The 12,860-nt window shown below is 48.4% G+C and overlaps 1 protein-coding gene across 6 annotated transcripts in view; it reads right to left on the bottom strand.

The window, feature by feature from the left end:
• Window positions 1–12,860, bottom strand: part of frmd4a (FERM domain containing 4A) — a 562,285-nt gene that overhangs the window by 499,364 nt on the left and 50,061 nt on the right. For 2 of the 6 annotated variants that reach the window (XM_052034017.1, XM_052034025.1), the window contains exon 1: window positions 621–1,146. The exons of 3 other annotated variants lie outside the window; for them this stretch is intronic. The gene's annotated coding sequence lies outside the window, so the exon portion shown is untranslated. Of the gene's footprint in view, window positions 1–620; window positions 1,147–1,909; window positions 1,980–12,860 lie in introns of those variants that run through there. One more of the 6 variants, XM_052034019.1, reaches the window with a different exon arrangement.

Raw genomic sequence — 12,860 nt, 5'->3', positions numbered from 1 at the left:
GGGCTCGTGCATGGATAGGAAAATTGGGCTCGTGCATGGATAGGAAAGGTTTAGAGGGATATGGGCCAAACGCGGGCAAATGGGACCAGCTTAGTGGGCACCTTGGTTGGCATGGATGAGTTGGGCTGAAGGGCCTGTTTCCGTGCTTTATGACTCTATAATTCTTCTTACATGATAAAGACGAACTTTTGACCTCCCAATCTACTTCGACATGGCCCTTGCACCTTAATTGCCTGCCTGCCTGCCCTGCACTTTCTCTGTAACTGCAACACTATATTGTACACTCTGTTTTTCGTTCCTTTTGTACCACCTCAATGTACTTATGTACGGAATGATCTGTCTGGATGGCACGCCAACACATGTGATAATAATGAACCAATGTTCTTCCCACTGTGTGGGCTCTCCATCCTGGAGGTGAAGAGGTCTAACATGGTGGAATGGGAAACCTTGCCCGATCAATCTTCTGGAAGTGTTCTATAAATTTAAGCACAGCACCTGTAGGATGTCCAAATGTTGCATCTTCTAAACTATCAGGAGGTGCATGGAAGATCTTCCCTTCCTGTACTGACAGGGATTGAACGGTGAAGCTAGTAGAAGCATTGCCTTACAGCACCAGAGACCTGGCTTCAATCTTGGCCTCTGGAGCTGAGTTCTGGATGAACCACCGCTTGAGTGAGAGTGAGGCAACAGTGGCCGGTCTCTCGGCGACGGATGAGTCCTGTGGGTCTGCGTGTGGTCACTAGATGGAGCAGTTCACCGCTCTTCCTTACGTCACCAAGCACTGCAAGCCTGGGGCTTGGCACAGCCGGTGCTACAGTGAACGTCAGCACCAGCGCAACATGGGGTGCGCAGACGGCACGCGGGCTGAGAGTTGGGTGCTGCTGAGTCTTTTTTGGGACGTCTGTGTGGGAGCCACAGTAACATCGTGGACTGGTAACTCATTTCTCAGAGGACAGAGGCTGTGGAGTGACACAGAACAGCAACAGGCCCTTCGGCCCACCATGTCTGTGCTGAACACAATGCCAATCCAAACTACTCCCATCTGCCTGCACATAATCCATATCCCTCCATTCCCTGCATGTTCACGTATCTGTCTCGATGCTTCTCCAAGGTTGCTATCGTACCTGCCTCCACCACCACCCCTGGCAGCCCGTTCCAGGCACCCACCACTCTGTGTAAAAAAAACTTGCCTCGTAAATCTTCTTTAAACTTTCCCCCCGACCTTAAATCTATGTCCTCTCGTATTTGACATTTCCACCCTGAGAAAAAAGACTAACTGTTTACCCTTTATCTGCCTCTCATAATTTTCTAAACTTCTATCAGGTCTCCCCTCAGCCTCTGACACTCCAGAGAAAACAACCCAAGTTTGTCCAACTTTCTCCTTAATACTCTCCAATCCAGGCAGCATCCCAGTGAACCTCTCCAAAGCCTCCCAGGGAGAACGTGCAAACTCCACACAGACAGGACTAGAGGTCTCTGGCGCTGTGAGGCAGCATTTCTCCTCCCTGCGCCATTGACTCATTGAGTCAGTGCCTGCACAGGATGGGGGTGGGCGGATCTACCCCGCCACCTCCTGTGACCCTGTGGGTTTCCTCCCAAGACACGCAGGGTGGGAGGTTAATTGGCCGCTGTAACACCAAGATGCTGGAGGAACTCAGCAGGTCAGGCAGCATCTACGGAGGGAAATAAGCAGCCGAGGTTTCAGGTTGGCTGTTGTCGGTTGTCTCTCGTGCGTAAGTGAGCCCAAGTTGACAGGCATGTCAGGGGGAGGATTACCGAGGAACGAGTGGGAAATGTGGCTGCTCTGAGGGCACAATGGCTGAACAACAGAGCCCTGAACTCTCGAAATAATGCACTGTGAGAGATACCAAGCTTCCAAGTTTGCCTTACCCTGCCTGTTCTCACTCACTTTGCGAAGTGTTCAGAGGCTGGTACTGTGGCTCCTACACGGACGTCCCAAAGACTCGCGAGTACAGAACTCTCAGCCCGCGTGCCGTCTGCACACCCCGTGTTGTGCTGATGCTGACGTTCACTGTAGCACCGGCTGTGCCAAGCCCCAGGCTTGCAGTGCTCGGTGATGGAAGGAAGAGCGGTGAACTGCTCCATCTAGTGACCACACACAGACCCACAGGACTCGTCCGTCGCCGAGAGACCGGCCACTGCTGCCTCACTCTCCAGCTCCCCTCTGCACCGTGCTCCTTCTGCCAACAGTGGTTCACCCACAACTCAGCCCCTCCACGTCCTGCCCCGCACCCAGTCCCATTCAACCCTCCCTGACTCCTGGTAAAGCAACACCTCCATTTTAAAATTCTCATCCTTGTTTTCAAATCTCTCCGCAGGATCACGCCTCCACAACCTCCACACCCCCTCCGTCCCTCCGATACCTCTGCGCTCCTCCAGTTCCGGCCCCTTGATATCCCCGAATTTAATCGCCTCTCTCTGTGCCTTTGGCTGCCTGGATCCCAAGCTCTGGAATTCTCTCCCTAAACCTCTCTCCCTCTCTCTACACCTGGAAGATTCTTCATCAAGTCTCCTTCCTGCACTGGGATCGCACTGTGCAGGAAAACGGTTAAAAATAGAGGAAGAATTGAGAAGAGATTCCACTCAAGGAAAGAGAACCTTATTCCCCAGTTGCACTGGGCTGTTCCTTTATCTCAGAGGACAGTGTGGAGGAGCAGGCTGGGAAACAAGGGAGATGGACGCTGCTACCGTGGAGTGGCCATTTCTCTGCCAACCCACAGAGTGAGCCCGAAGCTGCAGGGGTTTGAGGGCGGCACCTACACTGGTGGTACGACCAACGTCCACCGGCAGTGTTTGGGGCTGGAGTTCGGCTGCAGCCCATGATGAAGATGGAGCCCACCAAGCCAAGCGCCTCCCTCCAACAAAATCTGACCCGGCCTTGGATCCCGATTTAAAAGGCTGCCTCTCCTCCTCCCTCCAACACTGGGTGGCTCCAGCACTCCAATTATGAACTATAACATTTAATTTTACTATAAGATTATGTTTTATTAAATTTAAATCTATTAAAATTAGATTTTATTATAAAATGTCAACTTTCTATCAGACGGCTGGGGAAAGAACAAATTAACCTTATAGAGGTGTATAAAATCATGAAGATATGAGATATAAAATATCTTTATTAGTCACATGTATATCGAACAACACAGTGAAATGCATCTTTTGCGTAGAGTGTTCTGGGGGCAGCCCGCAAGTGTCGCCACGCTTCCGGCGCCAACATAGCACGCCCACAACTTCCTAACCCGTACGTCTTTGGAATGTGGGAGGAAACCGGAGCACCCGGAGGAAACCCACACAGACGCGGGGAGAACGTACAAACTCCTTACAGACGGTGGCGGGAATTGAACCCAGGTCGCTGGCACTGTAAAGCGTTATGCTGACCGCTACACTACCATGCAGATAGGGTGAATGTGCAGTCTTTTTCCCCAGGGAAAGGGAACCAAATACAAGAGGGCATGGGTTTAAGGTGAGAGGGGAAAGGTTTAAAAGGGACCTGAGGGGCAACTTCTTCACACAGAAGGTGGTCCGTATGTGGAACGAGCTGCCAGAGGAAGTGGTCGAGGCAGGTGTATTAACAACATTTAAAAAACAATTGAATAAATACGTGGATAGGAAAGGTTTAGAAGGATTGGGGCCAAACATGGGCAGATGGGACCAGCTCAGGAAGACACCTTGGTTGGCATGGACAAGTGGGCCAAAGGGCCTGTTTCGTACTGTATTACTCAATGACTCTACAGCAGCAGAACAGAATCCAAGAAATACCACTCAGCCCATCTGGCTTATGCAAACCAACATGGTGGTCTTTAGGTCAGTCCCAGTTACCACCGCCCAGTCCGTAGCCCTGCAGATAATGAGGGGGAAGAGAAGCACAAAATGAAACACATTGGGACATTCTGCACAGTGAGCTTGACTGGGCTGTGGCCTGTCGGGCGCTCACATCTCCGTTACAAGGACACTGAGTGCAACGTGAAGATGGTGGGCATCAAATCACACTGGGAAATAGGAAGGTGGAAGCTCGGTGGCTGAGGAGCCAAGGCCACAGGAAATTGCGAAGTTGTGAACGCAGCCCGGTCCATCACACAAACCAGCCTCCCCTCCACTGATTCCGTCCAGACTTCCCACTGCCTCGGTAAAGCAGCGAACATTATCAAAGACCCCACCCACCCCGTTCATTCTCTCTTCTCCCCGCTCCCATCGGGCAGAAGATACAAAAGCCTGAGAACACATACCACCAGGCTCAGGGACAGTTTCCATCCATGTTACCAGACTCTTGAGCAGACCTCACATACGCTAAAAAATGAACTGGTGATCTCCCAATCTACCTCGCCATGACCGCTGCATCTTATTGTATATCTGCGCTGTAACTAACACTGTATTCTGCAAGTCCTAATGCAGGGTTTGGACCCAAAACATTGACAATTCCTCCCCTCCCCCCCCACAGATGCTGCTCAACCCTGTGTAGCGGTTAGCGTAACGCTATTACAGCGCCAGTGACCCAGTTTCAATTCCGGCTGCTGCCTGTAAGGAGTTTGTACGTTCTCCCCGTGACTGCGTGGGTTTCCTCCGGGACCTCCCACCTCCTAGCCTCTGTCACTATTCCCACTCTCTCCTCTCCCATTTATCACCCCCCCTCACCTGGATCCACCTATCACCTGCCAGCTCTTGCTCACCCACGTCCCTCCGACTTTTTGTACCAGCTCTCTCCCTTCTATCTTCCAGTCCAGATGAAGGGTCTCGACCCAAAACGTCGACTGTCCATCTCCCTCCACAGATGCTGCCCGACCCGCTGAGTTCGTCCAGCATCTTGTTCTACCCTCATCTGTTTGAAAAGAGTGACCATTTATTCTGAAGAAACACCCCTTATTCCAGAAGCACCCTCTCAGCAGCACTCCATCAAACCCTCTCAACATTCAGTTAGGTAAAGTAATTTCCAAACTTTACTGTACCAGCTCTCAGCTTCCCGCTCAAAGCTCTGGGGTGGATCAGTGTAACAGTGGCAGAGCTAGTAGTGCCACAGCCTCACAGCTCCGGAAACCTGGGTTCGATCCCGACCTCAGGCGTTGTGTGTGCGGAGCTTGCTGATGAGTCGGAGCCAGGGGTCAGTCTCAGGCTACAGAGTGAAACATTTGGGACTGAGGTGAGAAATCTCTTCACTCAACAACTTGTGGAATCCTCTGCCACACAAGGCTGTGGAGGTCAAGTATGCTGAGAAGATAACGTTCCAGATGCAGCAGATATCAGAGAGAGAGTGGGAATATATTATTAGAGTCATAAAGTCTCCAGTACAACCACATCCTTCCTAAAGTGTGGTGACCAGAACTGCACACAGTACTGCGAGTGCTGATCAGTTAAGTTGCAAAATAACACCCCAACTTTTATATTCTGTGCCCTAACCTATGAAGACCAGTGTGCCGTACGCCTTCTTCACCACCCTATTTACTTCCAGAGAACTATGGACTTGAACCCCAAGGTCCCTCTGTTCATCAACATTCCTTACTGACCTACCATCTACGGTGTGTGTCCTACACCTATCTGTCTTCCCAAAATGCATCACCTCACAGACTTCTCAGGATTAAACTCCATCTGCCAACACTCCGCCCAACTTTCCATCTGCTGTAGTCTTAGACAGACTTCCTCACCATCCACAACACCAATTCTCTTGTCATCCGCAAACTTACAAATCATTCCTCCTGCATTCACAATCAAATCTTTTATATAGGTGAAATGACCACTGCAAAATGTCCCCAGCCTGTAGGTGAGAGGTAGAATCTGGGGAGAGCTGATGGGAATGTGGGGAGAAGAAAATGGGATTAGTACAAATGTGTGTTTGATGGTCAGCACAGACTCGATGGGCTGATTGGCCTGTTTCCCTGCTTACTCATTGACTCTAATGTCGATCTGATCTACAAAGCCAGTGTTCACACTGTGCGGTCAGGCACTTTCAATTTGAGGAGAAGGCAAAAGTAGTTTGATCTCTCGATTTTGTTTTGAAGTTTCCTGACTTGCTTTGAGAATACAACCTGACCACGGCACAGGGACTGGAGATGCTCGAGACACTGTTGGCAGGTTGGCTTTTGCTCAGTACAACAGTAAACCAAGGGTTAAACACTCAGCACAATGAAAGTTTCCCCGCAATCAAAATACAACACAATATAAGCACGATTCAATTCCGCAAATTTCTGCAAGTAATCATTTGACGATGTACTTTTGTTTCCTGTTTTACGTTTACAGTTTCCAATGGAAAGAATTCAAGAAACCATTTACCAGGCACTCAGTCATGACCAACACCAGCCAATACGCTCATAACGTTTGGCACCAGCAACCTTCACACTTTCTCACATATCCGTACGAGAGAACTCGACAACACTTCTGCAGATGTACTGCTGAAAGTGTCCTGACTGGTTGCATCAGGGTCTGGAACAGCAATTCAAATAACATAAGCAGCTGCAGAGAGTAGTGGACTCTGCTCAATACATCACGGGCACATCCCTCCCCACCATCGGGAGTACCTACAGGAGGCGCTGCCTCAAGAAGGCAATATCTATCATCAAAGATTCGCACCATCCGGGCTGTGCCATCTTCTCACAGCTCCCATCGGGCAGGAGGTACAGAAGCCTGAAGTCCCACACCACCAGGTTCAGGAACAGCTACTTCCCTTCAACCATTCGGTTCTTGAACCAACCAGCACAACCCTAATCACTACCTCAGTATAGCAACACTATGACCACTTTGCACTAAAATGGAGTTTTTTTGTGTTCTTTCTTGTAAAAATTATGTATAATTTATGTTTTTCTTATGAATGCTGGTTATATGGAGTATTGTGAGCAGTTCTGGTTGGCACTATTGTAAAGATGTAGAGGCTTTGGGGAGGGTGCAGAAGAGGTTCACCAGGATATTGCCTGTATTAAGATGACAGTACTATAGTGTAGCAGTTAGCATAACGCTGTTACAGCACCAGCGACCCGGGTTCAATTCTGTCCACTGTCTGTAAGGAGTTTGTACGTTCTCCCCACGTCTGCGTGGGTTTCCTCCAGGTGTTCTGGTTTCCTTCCACATTCCAAAGATGTACGGGTTAGGAAGTTGTGGGCGTGCTATATTGGCGCCGGAAGCGTGACGACACTTGTGGGGTGCCCCCAAGAACACTCTATGCAAAAGCTGCATTTCATTGTGTTTCAATGTATATGTGACTAATAAAGATATCTTGTCTTATGTGCCTGTAATGCTGCTGTGCACACATGGACTTGTGCATCTGACAATAAACCCGACTTTGGCCTTTGACTCTGGGGGCAGGCTAGATATCACCTAACAGGTCTTGATGAAGGGTGTCGACCTGAAACGTCGACAATTCCTTCCCCCCCCCCAGATGCTGCTCGACCCGTTGAGTTCCTCCAGCAGATTGTGTGTGGTTCCAGGCTCCGGCGTCTGCCATCTCCCATGCCTCCTTCACCTGACTGAATGAGTAAATCAGACGGCTGAGGTATCGACCTGTGAAGCGCAAGTTCTAAGGAGCCCTTCTAAGGACCAGGAGCCCTCCCATCTCCTGCCTGGGACACTGTTAACACACAGGAAGAAACCAAGCCCTCTGTCGCACACCCTACATGATCCTGCTGGCTCCACAATACAGTCACCTGGAAACAAGCAGCGTCCCAGCAAAGACCGAAAACAATTCAAGATCTCTGAGTGGGGAGGAAATCTGAAAATATTCCTGTCCGATTTATAACGGTGACCAACACTAGTTCAGGAGCTCGATGCATATGCAGATCCTTCCTAAAGGAATACAGTGGCTCGGAATTTGCAAACGGATTAACCGTGTTGCTCAATACAATGGGGATTTAACTTTGGGCGCATGCCTGTGCACTGGTGAACCTCAAGGATGGAGAGTGATTCCATGCTTCACCAAGGATTAGCCAACAACTATTAACTTCAGAGCCACACCAACCTGATCCGCTGCAAAACACCCGAACATCTCCGACTCTGCTGCATCGGAAGGCGGCATCCATCGTCAAGGACCCCCACCATCCGGGCCGTGCCCTTTTCTTGATGCCGCCATCAGGCAGGAGGTACAGGAGCCTGAAGACCCACACCTCAAGGTTCAACAACAGCTTCTTCCCCACTGCCGTCAGGTTCTTGAACCCACCTGGAAAACCCTAATTCTACCTCAAACCATTAGTTTTCTCTCTCAATCTTGCACTAGTGTTGTCTATTTTTGTTTCACATTTTGCAAGTTACGTATAATTTAAGTTAATTTAGGTTTCTGTTAATTTTTGTTCAGTCTTGTAATATACTGTGCTGCTGCTGCATCAAGCTAATTTTCACGGCATTTATACGCTGGGGGATATCTGCCCCTGACAATAAACTTGAACTTGAAGCTGAGAGTCAATTACTAGCGGTGCAATGAGCTGTAATGATGCTCAGCAAACTCTCTGACCCAGAAACAGCTAATTTTTATATGTGGATTGTAATTCGCTTAGACAAATTCTACAAAATAATGGAAGTCTGTCTCAATCCTCACTTCCAGCCCTATAACATGTAAATTAAAATCTGCACTATCAACCGCTTTACAAGGATGTGGCCAGGACTAGAGGGCCTGAGTTATAGGGAGAGGTTGGCCAGGCTGGGTCTTTATTCCTTGGAATGTAGGAGAATGAGGGGCAACCTTATAGAAGTGTTTAAAATTATGAGAGGTACAGATAAGGTGGACGGTAACAGTCTTTTCCCGAGGGAAGGGGAGCCCAAAACTAGGGAGCATAGGATTAGGGTGAGAGGAGAAAGATTTAAAAGGAACCTGAGGGGCAACTTTCTCACACAGAGGGTGGTGAGTGTATGGAACGAGCTGCCAGAGGAAGTGGGTGAGGCAGGTACAACAGTATCATTTAACAAGCACTTGGATGGGTACATGGAGGGGCGGGGCTTGGAGGGATATGGGCCGAACACAGGAAATTGGGACTAGCTGGGTGGACACTGTGGTCGGCATGGACTGGTTGGGCGAAAGGCCTGTGTCCGTGCTGTATGACTACTGGTTTGCCGATGGTGAGAATTCTTCACTGTGACTGGCTGCTCAGGCAGCTTGATGACATCTCAGTCGAGTTTATTGTCATGTGCACAAGTACGGTGAGGTACAGATAGTGAAAAACTTGCTTGCAGCAGCATCACAGCCAGGTAGATTCAGCCAACACACACAGAACGCAAGACATCTCCCAGACTAGTTTTTTTTTATATTTCAGGTTGATTTCTGATAGAACACATTGCTGGGAGCAGGACGCAGCCCAGGGCAGGTTCGATTGTCGCATTCAGAGGGAACTGTGCAAGTATCTGAAAGGAAAGAAGTGGCAGGGCTCTGGGGAGAGAGAGCAGGGGAGTGGGACGCTCTAGATTGCTCTTACACAGAGCTAATACTGACTCGATGGGCTGAAAGGACTCCTTCCACGCTGCAACCATTCGGCAAGTTACTGCAATTCCCCAGCTCCCATGGTGGGATTTGAACTCGCATCTCTGGACTGAGGCCCAACCCTCCAGAGGCCGTTGGATAGAGACGGCATGAAGTGGCTGCTTGACCCTGTCAATTGGAACTGCAATGCAGAGTTTTTGCTGCCCTGGGTTAAGAAGCTGGGACAATTCTGAGGCAAATCATTTCACACTGAACTCTAACTGCAGAGTGAGCAGCCTATATGCATACATTTTGATTAGGCTCATAAACTGCACCAAGCTCAGAGTCTGTCCATAATACTTCACTGCAAATTGCACCTTGCATGAGAACGCCTACCTTTATTTAATCTGTGCAATCAATACCGACCCTTGGCCTCCTCTACAGTAGCTCAGTTATCATCGGGGCAATTCCACACAATTGCAAAAGCCAAATAAACCTGACCCCTGGATCCCCTCAAATTAATCACGAAGTGCTGTGGTAGAACAGTCTCCCTTGGCAACAAGCTGCTTTAAAAAAATAAAAAAACGCTTTCTGTTAAAAGCCTGTCGGGGGCGGAAACAATTTCAATGCTTAATTCACTCAGTGTCAAATACTCAGCATTCGTAAGTCTGAGCAAATCACTGCAAATGGCCCAGAATCCTCAATGCTGCCTACACCATGATCACCACAGATCAGTCACTCTGAGCACTGGTTACTGACTATAACAACCACTGCTCTGCGGACTTACATACTCAAATGGAAGAAGACATGGCCCTTGACATTAACTAGGCTCGTGACCACAAAAAATACCAGACTGTTATAAAAACTCATCTGGTTCACGAATATCCTTCAGGGGATAAAATCTGTTGCCCTTACGCAGTCTGGCCTGTCTGAGACTGCAGACCCACCATGTCATTGAATCTTAAATGCCTCTAAGGTGACCTACTGAACTGGGGATAAGCAATAAATGCTGGCTTTGCCACTGACATTCAAATCTCAAAAAATAAATTAAGAATCAATACATAGAAACCAACTAACCTCCAAGGAGGCTTTGAGAATGTTCTTGAAGCAATTTCTCTTGAAGTTTCTATCCCACTGTTATAAGACTATTGAATGGTTCCCTAGTACAAGGTGGACTCTTGACCTCATAATCTACTCATTATGACCTTTCACTTTACTGTTTATCTGCACCGCACTTTCTCTGTAATTGTAGCACTTTATTCTGCATTCCATTATTTTACCTTGTACTACCTCAATGTACTGACGTGATGAAATGATCTGTGTGAACGGTATGCAAGACAATTATGAGGCATAGGTAATGTGGACAATAGAGACCAAGTAAATGGACTGCCACCGCAGTTTGTAAAAGCTAAACCCCACATCCGTCGGGCAGGAGGTACAGAAGCCTGAAGACCCACACCACCAGGTTCAAGAACAGTGATTTCCCTTCAACCCACCAGCACAACCCTAATCACTACAGGTCAGCAACACGATGATCACTTTGCACTAAAATGGACTATTTTTGTTTGTTCTAATTGGGTTCTTTCTGTAAAATTTGTGTAATAATTTATGTCTTGTGTTTCTTGTGAATGCTGCTGATCTGATGCTATATGCCTGTGATGCTGCTGCAAGTAAGTTTTTCATTCACCTGTGTATAGATGTACTTGCACATACGACAATAAACTCGACTTTTTATTTTTTACTTTCACCCTAAAGCAGTACAGGACCAAAACGCTCACAGGAGGTTTAACCAGTGTTGTAGGGGAGAGCTTGACCGAGCTTGGCAGGGGCACAGGAACCCAAGGGTAGAATCAGAAGGGAGGGATGAGGATTGTCTTATGAGGATAGGTTGAGCGAGCTGGAGCTTTTCTCTTTGGAGAGGAGGATGAGATGTGACTTGATAGAGGTGTACAAGATGATAAGAGGCACAGATCGAGTGGACAGTCAGAGACTTTTTCCCAGGGTGACAATGGCTAACACGAGGGGACATAATTTTAAGGTGATTGGAGGAAGGTATAAGGGGGATGTCAGGGCAAAGTTTTTTTTACACAGAGAGTGGTAGGTGCGTGGAACGCACTGCCGGCAGAGGTTGTGGGGGCAGATACATTAGGGACATTTAAGAGACTCTTAGATAGACACATGAATGATAGAAAAATGGAGGGCTATGTGGGAGGGAAGGGTTAGATAGATCTTAGAGCAGGGTAAAATGTCAGCACAACATGGTGGGCTGACGGGCCTATACTGTGCTGTAGTGTTCTATGATAGCTAAGCTGGAAACAGGGGTTCAGGCCAGGATGTATTTAGGAAGGGAAAGAGAAAGGAGATGGTAGGATTGTTGGGGTAGAGGCAGAGCTGATGATAACCAAAGGGGCAGAGTGTATAAGCAGAAGGGTGCACCTTCAAAACAGAGGCACAGTACAGCGAAGTGAAAAGATAAGATTAACACTACAGCTGTACGAAGCACGAGTTAGACCACAGGATACCATGCACAGTTCTGCTCACCGCACTGCAGGAAGGGTGTGGTTCAGTGAAGTCCCAGAGAGGTTCACCAGGATGTTGCCTGGAATGTAGGGCTGTAGTTACAAGGAGAGATTGGATAGGCTGAGTTTATTCTCAATTGAGTGCAGGAATCTGAGGGGTGACCTCACAGAAGTTTATTAAACTAGGAGGGGCAGAGGTAGGACAGACGGTCAGGATCTTTTTCTCAACCCGAAACATCGACTTTTGCCTCCATAGATGCTGCTCGACCCGAGGTTTAGTGGTCTGGTTGGGAAAGGATGGTGGTACAGGGGGAAGGACTGCAATCTGTTCAACAGCTTCAGGTGGTGCTGTGATCCACAGGACCAGATGTCTCAGGGCAGGACTTCAGTCTCTGGATAGTGATCTAAATTCGCTTGCCAATGAGTCTGTTGAATGGACGATACTTTCCCAGCCACATCAACGACCCTTCTCTTGACCAGCACATAGTTCCTTGGCTCCGTAATTTCCTTTCCAAGAGAAGTGGTTATCGGACACAAAGCCGAGAAACCATAAGACAGAAGCAGAATTAGGCCATTCGGCCCATCAAGTCTGCTCCGCCATTCAATCATGACTGAATTTCTTTTCAACCCCATTCTCCCGCCTTCTCCCTGTAACCCTTAACCCCCTCACCAATCAAGAACCTATCAATCTCTGCCTTAAATACACCCAATAACTTGGCCTCCATCACTCTGTGGCAACGAATTCCACAGACTCACCACTCTCCAGCTGAAGAAATTCCTCCTCATCTCAGTTCTAAAGGGACGTCCCTTTATTCTGAGGCTGTGCCCTCGGATCCCGGACTCTCCCACTGATGGAAACATCCTCTCCACGTCCACTCTATCCAGGCCTTTCAGTATCTGATATGTTTCAATGAGATCCCCCCCTCATCCTCTGAACTCCATCAAGTACAGGCCCA

This window comes from Pristis pectinata, chromosome 19 (genome assembly GCF_009764475.1).
Source record: "Pristis pectinata isolate sPriPec2 chromosome 19, sPriPec2.1.pri, whole genome shotgun sequence".
NCBI lineage: Eukaryota > Metazoa > Chordata > Chondrichthyes > Rhinopristiformes > Pristidae > Pristis > Pristis pectinata.
Note: the sequence above shows the minus strand (reverse complement) of the source record. Positions and strands in the feature narration are given on the sequence as shown.